At 40.9% G+C, this 14,282-nt stretch overlaps 1 protein-coding gene across 1 annotated transcript in view; it reads right to left on the bottom strand.

The window, feature by feature from the left end:
• Window positions 1-11,378, bottom strand: part of TC2N (tandem C2 domains, nuclear) — a 38,650-nt gene extending 27,272 nt beyond the window's left edge. The window contains exon 1 of the mRNA XM_080809434.1: window positions 11,291-11,378. The gene's annotated coding sequence lies outside the window, so the exon portion shown is untranslated. The remainder of the gene's footprint in view (window positions 1-11,290) is intronic.
• Between the last annotated feature and the right edge of the window lie 2,904 nt (window positions 11,379-14,282).

The following is a 14,282-nucleotide window of genomic DNA, read 5'->3' as shown; positions in this document are numbered from 1 at the left end:
TTTAGAGGATTTTTATATATTTGAGAGATTAACACGTTATCCATGATATTAAGTGGCAAACATTCTTCCAGTGTATCATTGCCTTGTTATGGTACTCTATGCTAAGAAAGGAAGAGAATGTGTGTGTATATATAAATGTATATATCTTCATATTTATAATATAAATATATATACACACAGATAAATAGAAACATACGAGTGTTTGGATACACACGTATGTAGTTTTATTTATCTGTGTTTTCCCTTTTTGCTTCTGGATTTGGAGTCACAAGAAAGTTTTCCCCATACATAGGTCATAAAAGACTTCACTCATGGTTACTTCTAATACTTAGCATGATGTTACTACCTTCTATACTAACAGCCTGGTGTGCAGTATGAGAAGTAGAGCCAATCCTTCCTTTCCCAATTGGCTATTCTAGTATCAAAACATCACCATTTACTTAAAATTCCATATTTTTGTCAATGATTTTAGAATGCTGTCTTTATTACAGACTAAATTTCTACATAAAATTGGGCTTATTTCTGTATCTTCTATTCTCTGCATTTGGTCTGTCTTTTCCTGTACCACATTTTAAAATTATAATGGCTTATAATAACATGATTTCATATGTAGGAGGGCTAGCGTCCCATCCCTACTGCTTTTCAATTTCAAGGTTTTCCTATCTATCCTGCTTATCTGTTCTTGCAAATAAACTTCATAATCTGTCTAGCCCCAGGAGAAAAAACCTAATGGTATTTTCATTAGGATTCTTTTACATTTATAAATGATTTTAGAAAAACCTGACCTTAAGATGCTGTGTATGCCTACCCAGAACATTTGTTCAAATCCACATTTCTATCTTTGGGAGTTTTTATAGTTTTTTTCATATAAGTGCAGAACTTTCCTTGTTAAGTATATGCCTTTTACAAACAGCATTTTTTCTTCCATTATCATCTTGTAACAAATTTGTTTTAAAAATTTATAAAAAACATATAGGGTGCTTGGGTAGCTCAGTTGGTGGAGCATCCAACTCTTGATTTTGGCTCAGGTCATGATCTCAGGGTCGTGAGATCGAGGCCCCTGCACTCAGAGTGCAGTTGGCTTGTCCCTTTCTCTTTGTCCCTGCCCCAGCTCATTCTCTCTCTCCCTTTCTAAAATAAATATTTTTTAGAAATTTATATATTTTCAAAATCCCTTCTCAGCCCTAGTTTAAAGAATGCATTCCTTGGCCACTCAGACTATATTAATTTCTCTCATTTGTAAACATCTGGTGAACTTTAAAAAGAATTTATATTTTTCTTGACATTTGTAACACTTGTTCTCTCTCCCCGTCTAGAATATAAACTTTTCAGAAACGATATTATACTTAGTTTCTACTTCACACTCAGCACCCTATATGATGCTGGGAATATAACAGGAAATCAGCTATGTAGTTGATAGATAAGGGAACAAAGCAGAACAACCAGCTCATATAAAAACTCTTAATAAATTCATCAAACCACATTTCTGACCCCAGTCAGCCTGCAAATACTTGAGAGGGCTGTGGGAGGACTGCTTAAAAATGATTTCTGCTTCTGGGGAAAAGGTCGATGACCTTTACGATAATGAACTGGGGACTATGGGGGAGGAATGCAGCAAAGGAAACAAGTTTATGTGGATAAGAATAAGGCAGACAGAGTTTGGTTGGACAACTCCTAGAGGGCAGAGAGGTGTATGGAGAAGCACAACGTCAGAAGTTCCCACTCCAGTACCCAGCAGAGTACTGATCAGAGCATGAGTGCAAGCAAATTACAAGTCTGGGCAAAGACTACCAGAAAAGATTACAAAAACCATACCAACACCCATGAATGTTGGTATTAATGCCTGTCCCCGCCAACCAAACTGGGAAACCACATAATTCACAGGATATTGGGTAGAATATGCAAAAGGGTATGGCTTCCTCAGTGAGAAATAAAGAGCCCTAAATGCTAGTCTGCTTTCCACCTAACAAATTTTAAAAGCAAGACTCAAAAGGATCAAACCATTTTCAAAAAAACTATGTTCCAAAGCAAAAAAAAAAAAATTAATAAAAATCTAAATAATATCCAGCACACAAAGTACAATTCTGGCATCTAATAAAAAATTACCAAACATGCAAAAAAAAAAAAAAAAAAGGAAGAAAGAAAGAAAGAAAGAAAAGAAAAGAAAAGAAAAATCAAATCTGGGTCCCACCTAGAAATGACATGGACATTTGAGGATATTAAAACCATCCGACTGGCTTTATATGTTCAAAAAGAAGTGACATGAAAGATAGAAAAAAAGACCCAACTTCTAAAGATGAAAATTACAGTATCTGAGATGGAAAATACACTGGAGGGGATTAAAAGCAGATCAGATATTGCCAAAGAAAAGTTTAATGAACTTGAAGATATAGTTAAGGAAATTACCCAAAATGAAGCAAAGAACAAAGAAGAATAAAGACAAAAGAGCATCTGTGGCCCATGGGACAATTTCCAACAGCCTAATACACACGTAACCGAAGTCCATGAAGGAGATGGGGGAGGCAGAAAAAAATATTTGAAGAAATAATACCAATGTTCCTCAAATTTGAAACTACCAACCACAGATCTAAGAACCTCAACAAACACCAAGCATAGGAAGTATGAAGAAAACCATGCCAAGACACATTATAATAACATGGGTCAAAACCGGTGATAAAGAGGAAATCTCAAAAACAGCTAGAAAAAAAACAAAAGAACTTGGCTTTTATTTTCTTAAATATAGCCCATCATAGTTATTTAAATTTTTAAGCTTTATTTAATTATTTTTAAGCTTTATTTATTTTTAAGCTTTATTTAATTATTTTTAAGCTTTATTTAATTATTTGAGTGGAAAAATTATTTGAGAGGAAAGGCAGAGGGAGAGGGAGAGAGAATCTCAAGCAGACTCCCTGCTGAGCTGGGAGCTCACAACACCGAGATCATGAGCTGAGCTGAAAGCAAGAGTTAGATGTCAACTGACTGAGCCACCCAGGTATCCCTCCATCATGGTTATTTAATAATCTATGACTGGCAATTCCAATATGTAAGATTTTGTAAGTTTATGTCTATCTGTTGTTTCTGCTAATTCTTATTCAGGTTGTCTTATTTCCTGTGCATTTGATTATCTTTGACAAATTATTCAGTGACCTTGAATTTTACTTGTAGAACTTTTTTAAGCCAAAGATGAAAATATACACTCAGAGAATATCTGCATTTGTTTACCATATTATTTTATTTTATTTTATTTTATTTTAGCAGGCTCCACACCCAGCACAGAGCCCAATGTCGGGCTTGTACTCACAACCCTGAGATCAAGAATTGAGCCGAAATCAAGAGTCAGATGCTTAACTGACTGAGCCACACAGGTGCCCCTTACCAAATGATTTTAAATTCATACCTCGACATAGACCCTAGTTGAAAAATGGGCAAAGGATGTGAATAGATATTTCTCCACAGACAGATAAATACCCAAAAAACACATGAAAAGGTGCTTAACACCATCAGTTATTAGGGAAATGCAAATGAAAACCACAATGAGATACCAATCCACATACACTTAGGATGGCTATAATCAAAAAGATAGACAAAAACAAGTGTTGGCAAAGATATGGAAAAACTGGAACCCTCACTGATTGTTGGTGAGAATGAAAAATAGTGCAGCTGCTCTGGAAAATGGTTCACCAGTTCCTCAAAAACTTAAAAACAGAACTACCATATGACCCAAGAATTCATGGGGCACCTGGGTGGCTCAGTGGGTTAAAGCCTCTGCCTTCAGCTCAGGTCATGATCCCAGGGTCCTGGGATGGAGCCCCGCATCTGGCTCTCTGCTCAGCGGGGGGCCTGCTTCCTCCTCTCTGTCTGCCTCTCTGCCTACTTGTGATCTCTGTCTGTCAAATAAATAAATAAAATCTTTAAAAAAAAAAAAAAGAATTCACTCCCTAGGTCTTTTCTACTACGAGAATGAAAAATATATATCCACACAAAAACTTGTACAGAAATGTTCATGGCAGCATTATTCATAACAGCCAAAAACTGGATATGACCCAAATGTCCATCACCTAACATACAGAAAAATAAAATGTGTTACATCCACAGAAGGGAATCTTATTCTGCCATTAAAAGGAATGAAATACTGATGTGTGTTACAACATGGATAGACCTTAAAACCATTATGCTAAGTGAAAAAGGCAAGACACAAAAGACCACATATTGTATCATTTCATTAATATGAAATGCCCAGAATAAGCAAAGCCATAGAAACTGAAAGTACATCAGTGACTGCCAGGGGTTGGGGGGAGAGGAGGAAATGAGGAGTGACTGTTAATGTGTACAAGGTTTCTTTCCCGGCTAAAGAAAAATGTTCTAGAATTAGTGATGATAGTTACACAGCTTTGTGAACACATGAAAAAACCACTGAACTGTACACCTCAAAAGGGTGAATTTTATGGTATGTGAATTATATATAAAGAAAAATAAGATATTAAAAAAATTACACCATGAAATGTTTTTGGACCACCAAGGTGATGTGAACCAGGCCCTACCACTGCCCACGCACTGGTTATTACAATTTCCCGAGGACAGGTTTTCTTCCCTCATTTTACTAGGCATCAAGGCAACTTTCCTTACAGATCTTTGAAAGAGGTAAGGTGAGTTTTAGTCCTTGACCACACACCTTTGGGAATCTCAGAATTAAAAGCAGAGAGTCTTTTGTTAGCTTGCCTTGAATAAGCCCGGGGCTGACTTCTAACTATGCCTCCTGCAAATTCACCAAGTTCTTAATCATATCTAATTAAGTACCCCCAGTTTAGCAAACGCTCTCAGAGCAAATAAGGCTTAAGGGCTCCTTTACTCTCAGATTTTCAGCTTTCTTTTATATTTTGGCATATTAATTCCTAAGTAACTTTTTTAAAAATTTAAATAAAGTATTCTTAGCTATTTGCAGTGTGAAGGTTTTCCTAAATATCTTAACTATATTCCCAAAATGAAAATTCTATATTTACTTCTCAAGTTAAAATGAACTCCAGTGAGTTAGGACAGGATTTGCAAAAACCAAAGACAGCCTGATACAGTCTACATTAAAGTAGCTTCAGTTTTCAGTTTTACAGGGCGTCTGGGTGTCTCAGTCAGTTAAGCATACAACTCTCAATTTCAGCTTACACCATGATCTCAGGGTTGTGAGATCAAGCCCCATGTGGGGCTCCATGCTGGGAGTGGAGCCTGCTTGAGATTTTCTTTCTCTCTCGCTCGCTCGCACTCTCTCTCTCTCTCTCCATCCCTACCCCATTTCCCTCTCTAAAAAAATTAAATAAATGATAAAAAAATAAAGTAGCTTCAGCATTACATGTGACCTCAGTGGATTACAGTAGATATTTAAGATTAAAAATATATTCCAAAGAAAAGTCTACTTTAGAAAAAAATTAATTGGAAGGGAAGTCTAGTTTTAAAAGAACTATGAGTAGATGACTCATTCTTTTAGGTATCCTGTCTCTTTACACAACTAAAGTAAATAAGATTGCAGGCAAGGATACACAAAGAGACCAAACAAAGAAACATATGCACACATATATAGAAACTTGACATATGATGCTTATAGATCACCGGGAGGAAAACCAGAATATTCAGTAAATGATTCTGGGAAAAACTGATTACCCATAATGGAAAAAAAAATGAAACTGGATCCCCACCTCACACCACACAAAAATCAATGCCACATGGATTTAAGACATAAATATGAAAGGCAGTATTTTAAAGCTTTCAGAAGAAAATATCAGACTATATCTTTACAACCTCAAGGGAGAGATAGATGTGTCAAACAAGATGCCAAAATCACAAACTGTAAAGGAAAAGGCTGACACATTCAACCACACTATAGAATGCATCCACCAAAAACCACATAAAGTAAACAAACAGAAAAATCACCACATAAAGTAAAAGACAAGCCACTTACTGGGGAAAAGATATTTGCCACATGCATAACTGATAAGAATTAGTACCACAAGTAAATAAATACAACTTCTAGAAATCAAATTATAAAAGTTAAAAAAAAATCGGCAAAAGACAGACATCTCATGGAAGAGGAATTATGGAAGGTTTGGGAAATGTAAATTAAACCTCTAATGGAGTACCAATTCTCACCCACCAGACTGTTGAAAAGAAACAATTCAGATAACTACAAATATTGTACAAATGCCTCAAATGTTGAGGAAGGGAACAAAATGAACACTTAAGGGGTGCCTGGGTGGCTCAGTGGGTTAAAGCCTCTACCTTCGGCTCAGGTCATGATCTCAGGGTCCCGGGATCAAGCCCCGTATCGGGCTCTCTGCTCACTAGGGAGCCTGCTTCCCCCCTCTCTCTCTCTGCCTGCCTCTCTGCCTACTTGTGATCTCTTGTCTGTCAAATTAAAAAAAAATTTTTTTTAAATGAACACTTAACACACTGCCTGTGAAAGTATAAACTGGTACAACCACTTTATAAAACAACTCAGCATTATCTAACAGAACAGAAGACCCACAATTCTACTCCTAGGCAGAGACATGGATTAGAATGGCCCTAACAGGTGCACCTGGGTGGCTCAGTCAGCTGGACATTTGCCTTCAGTTTGGGTCTTAATCTCAGGGTCCCGGGATCAAGCTGCCGTGCTGCAATCTGTGCTCAGTGGGAAGTCTGCTTCTCCTTCTCCCTCTGCCCCTCCCCCTACTCACACACACTCTGTTTCTCAAGTAAACGGATAAAATCTTAAAAAAAAAAAAAAAAGAGGCCATAACAGAGGTTTTTAATGGCAAAAAGTAAAAATTAAATTAAAAAAAAAAAGAAAACTGAAAACACCTCTAGATATCCATTAACAGGGAGATGGATAAACGATGGTAAAGTCATACAATGGAATGATATGGAACAATAAAAAGTAAATGAACTATAACATCAATACCAATGAGTCTCATAAATATAATGTGCAAAAAAAGTCACGGAAGAGACAAAACTAAACATTACATTATTTATGAATACACAACTATGTAGCAAAACTATACAGAAAATCAAGGAGTGTGGAAAGAAAAAGATGCAGAGAAAAAGATACAATCAGGGCTCTTGAAAATACTGACAACGTATTAGCTCTAAAGCATGATATAAGTACAGTGGCTTTTTTTTTTTAAGATTTTTATGTATTTATTTGACATACAGAGATCACAAGTAGGCAGAGAGAGAGGAGGAAGCAGGCTCCCCGCTGAGCAGAGAGCCCGATGCGGAGCTCCATCCCAGGACCCCGGGATCATGACCCAAGCCGAAGGCAGAGGCCCTAACCAGGTGACCCAGTACAGTGGCTTTTATTTGTACTCTAAATCTATGGATGTGTCAAAAGTACTATTTTGTACATATGAAATAATTTCTCAGTTAAAAGTTAAAGAAACACATAGCCATGGCAGCAAATATGAAAAATACTTAAAACTATATGAAAAAAATAAAAATTATCAATAATCCAATCACCTTAAGATAACAAGAATATTTAAAAGAAAAAAATAGGGGCACTAGGGTGGCTCAGTCAGCTAAACATCTGCCTTAGGCTCACATTATGATTTCAGGGTCCTGGGATCAAACCCCCACATCAGGGTTACTACTCAGTGGGGAGTCTGCTTCTGCTTCTCCCTATACCTCTCCCTGCCCATCCTCCTGCCCCCTGCTTGTGCTCTCTCTCTCTCAAATAAATAAATAAAATCTTTTAAAAAAGAAAGAGGGCTCCTGGGTGGCTCAGCCATTAAGCATCTGCCTTCAGCTCAGGTCATGATCCCAGAGTCCTGGGATGGAGCCCCCCCACTCCCCCGTATCATATCTTGCTCCCTGCTCAGCGGGGAGCCTGCTTCTCCCTCTCTCACTCCCCCTGCTTATGTTCCGTCTCTCACTGTGTCTCTGTCCAATAAATAAATAAGTATCTTTAAAAGAAAAGAAAAGAAAAAATAATAGTGCGTTTTCTTCCACTATTTTATTTACTTTTTTTTACAGCCTTAGTTAAGTACTGACTTGCAGTAAATTGCACATATTTAAAATGTACAATTTCGGGGTGCCTGCCTCTCTGCCTACTTGTGATCTCTGTCAAATAAATAAATAAAATCTTTTTAATAATAAATAAATAAATAAAATGTATAATTTCATGAGTCAAACATATGTACACATTTGTAAAAGCATCTTCACAATCAAGAAAACGAATAACCCACCAACCCCAAGTTTTCTCACACCTCTTTCCAATACATCCCTCCTTACTTTCCCTTGCCTCATCCTCAAGTAACCACTAAACGGTTTTCTGTTGCTTTCAACTAGTTTGCATTTTCTAGAATTTTGTCAGGTATAGCTTGAACATAGTTTATCCACATGATCTGCTGTAGTTGATACATTTTTCCAAAATGATTTACCAATTTAGACTTCTACCAGCAGAGTACGAGTTCCAGGTGCTCTATACCCTTGGCAACACTGGATTTTTGGCCTCTCCCATTTTAGCTATTATTTTCATATTCCAAACATAAATACACATAAAACACTGCGTCTGAACAGCACAAAAAATTAAATTTTCAATGATGATTGAAGTAAAGCTCATTATAAAGAAATTTTCACCTAAGAGCGTTTTCCCTTGAATGCATAATAATAATTGAAGCAAAGCCCCTGACATATGCCTCATGAATTCTGATTTAACTAAAATATCTGATTTCTACATAAAATATTGGAAAGAATCATGGAGATATACAAGCAAGAATCACATGTCTTAAATGTACAATGGGAGTATCACAGTACGGGAACTCAGATGAAATGCCATTGAACACAGTTTGTGAAAGTGTTCTTTTACCACTGATAACACCTGAACCCACCAGACCAAAACACCACTACGACAGTGGTCATAATTTGAATGGGGAAAGATGAAAATCTTTCTTATAATAGTTCTAATCAATACGCTCAGCTACTTGCACCCAGCTTTTCCTACTTAAACCTGAGACATGAACAATGCCATGAAATGCACTTTAATATAACAGTATTAGTCTGGGGGCACCTGGGTGGCTCACTGGGTTGAGCCTCTGCCTTCGGCTCAGGTCATGGGCCCAGGGTCCTGGGATCGAGCCCCGCATCGGGCTCTCTGCTGGGAGGGGAGCCTGCTTCCCTCTCTTTCTCTCTGCCTGCCTCTCTGCCTACTTGTGATCTCTGTCAAATAAATAAATAAAATCTTTAAAAAAATAAAAATAAAAATAAATAAAATTTTTTTAAAAAATATTAGTCTGTTGTTCTTATATTCTTTCCAAACGGACTATAAACTCCCTTCTACCACCCTGTCACTTCTCCTTCTAATCTTTGTTTCTCAAAATAAGGACTCTACTCTCCTTATCTTTACTTCTCCATTCTCTATTTACTCTTCAAATTCATTCATATTTGACTTCCATCCTTATCATTTTGCTCAAATTGTGTTTGCTGAGATCAATGACCTCCTATCCTAACTACCAAAGCCAAGATACACTTAATCAGCTCCTATTTTCCAGATCCTTCTGACTCATTTGACTGAGATAGATCTCTCTCCTGATTAAAACTCTTTCCTCTCCAGGAGAGTAGTTCCTGATTAAACCTCTTTCCTCTCCAGGAAAGTGGTTCCTATGAACTACGTCTGGTAGACTTTCCTCCTCCTTTCCTGACTTCTCCTCCCTTTCCACAACTGTCTCTATACATCACTTAAATATTGGTGTTTCCCATCCTTGGTCTTCTCTTCTCATTCTACTTACTTGAATGATTTCTTCCATTCCCACAGCACTAACAACCCCAAATCCACCACGCTTCTAACATTTACAACTTTTCACTTCAGAAAATCCCAATACTAACACATCTGCCAACCAAACAGGTCTGCTGGACGTTTTACAAGAACCTCACTCCTTTTCTCTCAACCTGAATTAATCTCTCAATTTGTTACCTTTATTCATGAATACAATGATAATTCAAGTGGACCCAATAAAATACAAGAGCTACTTTTGAAATATTTTTCTTGAAGCGTTTAAAGAAACACAAATTCTTATAAAGACTTTTTCCTCCAGTTGTGGAGGTAACTCAGTCATTGACAAAAACTACAAAACACAAGATATAAAAGGTAAATCTCCTCCAATCCCAGCTCTCAAGGGCAAGCAATATTAACATTTCCTTCCAGAAAAAGCAGCTTTTAGCCACAGTAAAGTTACATATCAAAATATTAAATGGGCAAATAGGGGGTGTTGTTAACTCTCAATATCTTCCAGGCTACTTTTTACAGTATTAATCAGAGAAAAAAAAAATTCTACTATATGCCTACCTGGAGTGAGAATCAGAACAGTATCCTAAAAACCAAAGCAATCCTTTCACATGCTATATTTTAAATATTCTAAAGGAATCGATGTTTTTGGCTTGGCATCTATCTGGGTGCAATATACCCCACAAATCAGCCTACCGTTTCCCTTTTATTTAAAGGAAGCGACAGCAAAAGAGAAGGAAAACAAAAACAAAAACTGGAAGAGACAGAAGCCAAATCTAAAATCAAGAATTCGTGTTTTGCAAAAACCATAGGGAAGTGACATTTGAACAGCCCTTCTCTGCTTCTAAAAGTTTCGGAAACATCACAGATAAGAGATACTCAGCGAACTCTGTTCTTATCCGACTCTCCAGGCAAAGAAGTTCGCTTCCCTCGTTCCCTCTTTGCCCAGAGCCCACCCGGGCGGGGCAGAGAGAGGGGAGCACGGCCGGCCCCGCCGGAGCTAGCTAGGGTCTCCCTTCCCTGCGGTCCCGGGGCTCCCGCAGAGCAGACCCCGGCAGGGCGGGGACCCGGTCTCGGCCCCCTCCCCGAGTCACTGCCCCCCTCGCCCCGCCCACGGTGAACGCCGCCGTTGAGGGGTCCCAAACCTCCCCCAGGGCTCCTGAGAGCAGGCGTTGCTGAGGAGACCCGGGAACGGTCCCCGGGGCCCCCCCACTCCAGGCGACAAGTCTAAAGAGTTAACGGAGATGAAAACTCAAACAGAACGGTACGCCCCCTGAGGCTGGGGGCGGGGGGCGAGGGGCTCCTCCGCTGCGGCTGGGGCCGCTCTCGCACCGCCCCCGCGCACTCCCGGAGCCCGACCCGGCGGCCCGGGACAGCAGCGGCTGCGCCAGGCCCGCGCCACGCTGCGCGCCCGGGAGCGGCCCCACGGCGCACCTGAGCCCGCGGTCCCCTCCCCGCCGGAAACCTGCCGCCCGTCGCCCTGCGCGGGTTCTCCACGCGCGGCTCCCCGGGCGCCCCCGCCCCACGCCGCGCGGCGAGGCCAGTTACCTCCTGCAGGCAGCGGGCACTCCTCCGTGGCGTCCCGCGGGAGCCGGAGGGGCCCCTGCCACCTCGCGCGGCCGCACCCTGAGACCCCGCCTCCGGCCCCTCCAAGTCCGCCCCGCCCCCTCCCCAGGTCCGCCCCGCCCCCCGGAGGTGTGCGCCGAGGGGCGGGGCGGGGCAGGGTAGGGCGGGGCCGCCCTGCCTAACACCTGAGCGCGCCGTGCCTGCGCCCTCGGCCCCTCCCTCTTCGCCTTTCCCAGCCCCTGCTCTCCCTCTGGAAAGTTTGGAGGGCGCTGAGGGGTCGGAAGGGAGAATAAAAACTAAAAGAGGTGTAGCATGAAAGTTATTGGCCTGATGAACTTCTTTGCATAGGAAAGAAGGAGCGCTCTTTCTTGCCAGAGGTGTGGCAGCACCTTTTCTTGGAAACCCAAGAAACTTTTCTTCGCTGTCTTGTATTGTTCCTTTAAGAATCAGCCCCCTTCTCGTCCCTTTTGTGACTTTCCACCTACTACCACCTTGCCAGCAATAGGTATGTTGGACGGAATCCTAAAAGTATCTGCTACAGCGCCCTGGCCCCCTTATGATGCCGGAATCCGCTCTAGCACCCTGGCAAAGAGTGGGCTGGCCCTTTGATGCTTGTGATGGGAATCTCCACACTGTTCTCAGAAAGTGACTTCCTAGATGATGTGTTGCTGAATGGCTCAGCTTTGGAAAGGCTGATGAGGCGTAAATTGAAATTACTCTCTTTGAGAGCCTCCACACACTTACAGGCCTAAAACTGTTTTACTTGGTATCATCCTGTAGTTCCCAAATGTATTTGACCTGAAAGGTGGCGGGCCAAAATATGCCCCCATTGGCTTAAGGGTTGTTGTTGTTATTTGTTTGTTTGTTTGTTTCTTAAGTTAAAAGCACTTAAGAAACAGCAGATACAAGATCTCTCTGACCTTCCTTTTTCTTCCTGAAAGCAGAAGATGAAATTCGCAAATGAAACATGTCCCCGTACCAGGAGGCAAGGAACGTTCTTATCACCAGAGACAGGGAGTGGAGGACAAAGGAAATCAATACACACAAACCTTCCTAGTCACTTCATTAACTGCCTCAGCTCAAGCCCCTTTCTCACTATTTACCACCCTTTGTCCAGTTAGTATGTAAGCGTTCAGCTCTAAGTGCTTTTTTTTTTTTTAAATATTTTATTTATTTAACACAGAGAGATCACAAGTAGGCAGAGAGGCTGGGGGGGGGGAGCAGGCTCCCCGCTGAGCAGAGAGCCCGATGTGGGGCTCGATCCCAGGACCCTGAGATCATAACCTGAGCTGAAGGCAGAGGCTTAACCCACTGAGCCACCCAGGTGCCCTCTAAGTGCTTTTGATCCATGTTTTCCTACAAGGGCTGTTGTGTACCTATAAAACGCCATATGCTTGGCTCCTCTTAATCTATGTCAATTTGACTCTCAGTCCTAGCCAGAAACCCTAAAAGGTTTCATCCTAAAAGGGCAGCGGTAAAGTTTTTCCTCCCCTACACACCACACAACTGTCTTCTTGAGAAATGCCTGTCACCATCCTGGGCCATTAATGATTCGATGCACACAGTTTGATAAACACTGCTTGAAAGCCCTCGTACATTCACCTTTGATAATTTCTCTGTGACAAATGTTTGCAAAGTCCTGTACTGTTTACACAAAGCTCGCACATGAGTCATCTCATTTAACCCTCACAATTATGATGTCACTGTTATGATCCTTGTTTTATAGTTGAAAATACTGAGAGTCAAACAAATAGTGGTCGCCCAAGTATAGAGTCAAGATTGACTCTGAACTTCAGACTCCAAGGCTCTCAAATATATATTATATAAAATATGTGTGTACATATATGTACATAGGTATATGATATGCTGTACTTAAAGGTCAAACGACAAACAGAATATATATATTTTTCCTCTGACGCTTTGTATTAGAAAAACTCAGCTTTCCACCTGTTGTAGGGGAAAACCCAGTTCTTTCCTCCTGTGTTTCTCTTGCACCTGTATTTTTTTGACTCCTCATACAAAACGCTTTCATTCTGACATTTCTGGTCACCAAATGTGTGGAGGTTTTTTCCCCCTCACCACACAATTCTCTGCAACACCAGCTAGATGTCCTACAATTCAACTCAGTTCTGACATTACTTACCCGGAGAGAGAGCATCAGATCTCACAGGCTCAGTCCCATAAGACTGCTTCCCTGCACCATGCCACCCCCCCTCCACCTCCGCCCAACATCACAAGCCAGCCAAAAGCCCAGGTTATCTCCTGTGCTTCTGTCCAACCAGCTCTAGATCAAAGGTTTCAATGACCCCCCCGCCCTTCCTTTGGTCCAATTAATTTGTGAGAGCATCTTGCAGAACTCAGAGAAATGCTTACTTAGTTTTACCAGTTTATTAAAGGATATGATAAAGGATACAGATGAACAGCCAGATGAAGAGATATCTAGGGCAAAGTCTGGAAGGGTCTTAAACACAGGAGCTTCTGTCCCTATGGAGTTGGGGTGTATCACCCTTCTAGTGTGGATATGTTTGCCAACCTAGAAGCTCTCCAACCCCTGCACTATTGGGATTTTATGGGGGCTTCCTCACATAGGTATGATCACTTACTATTTCCAGCCACTTTCCCTTCTTTGGAGGACAGGGGGTAGGCGGGAAATTCCAAGTTTCTAATCATGGCTTGGTCTTTCTGGTGACTAGCCCTCATCCAGGAGCCCGCACAGCGTCACCTCATTAGAACAAAAGATGCTCGTAGTGCTCTTGTCACTTGGAAATTTACATGAGTCTTAGGAGCTCTCAGCTAAGAACCAGGGGCAGTGGACAACATTTATCTTTTATCACCTCACACCCTTAAATAGAGCCCATTCTTGGCTAGTAACTTCCAGATGCATGCATTAGTTCTCAAGGTCAAGGACCTTTACCTATCTTTTACTCTCCTGTGGCACCTTCCATCATAATGGAAGGGCACAAAAGTGTCACTC

This window comes from Martes martes (genome assembly GCF_963455335.1).
Source record: "Martes martes genome assembly, chromosome: 7".
In the NCBI taxonomy this organism is placed as follows: Eukaryota; Metazoa; Chordata; class Mammalia; order Carnivora; family Mustelidae; genus Martes; species Martes martes.
The sequence above is the reverse complement of the archived record's forward strand: the minus strand, read 5'-3'. Positions and strand labels throughout refer to the sequence as shown.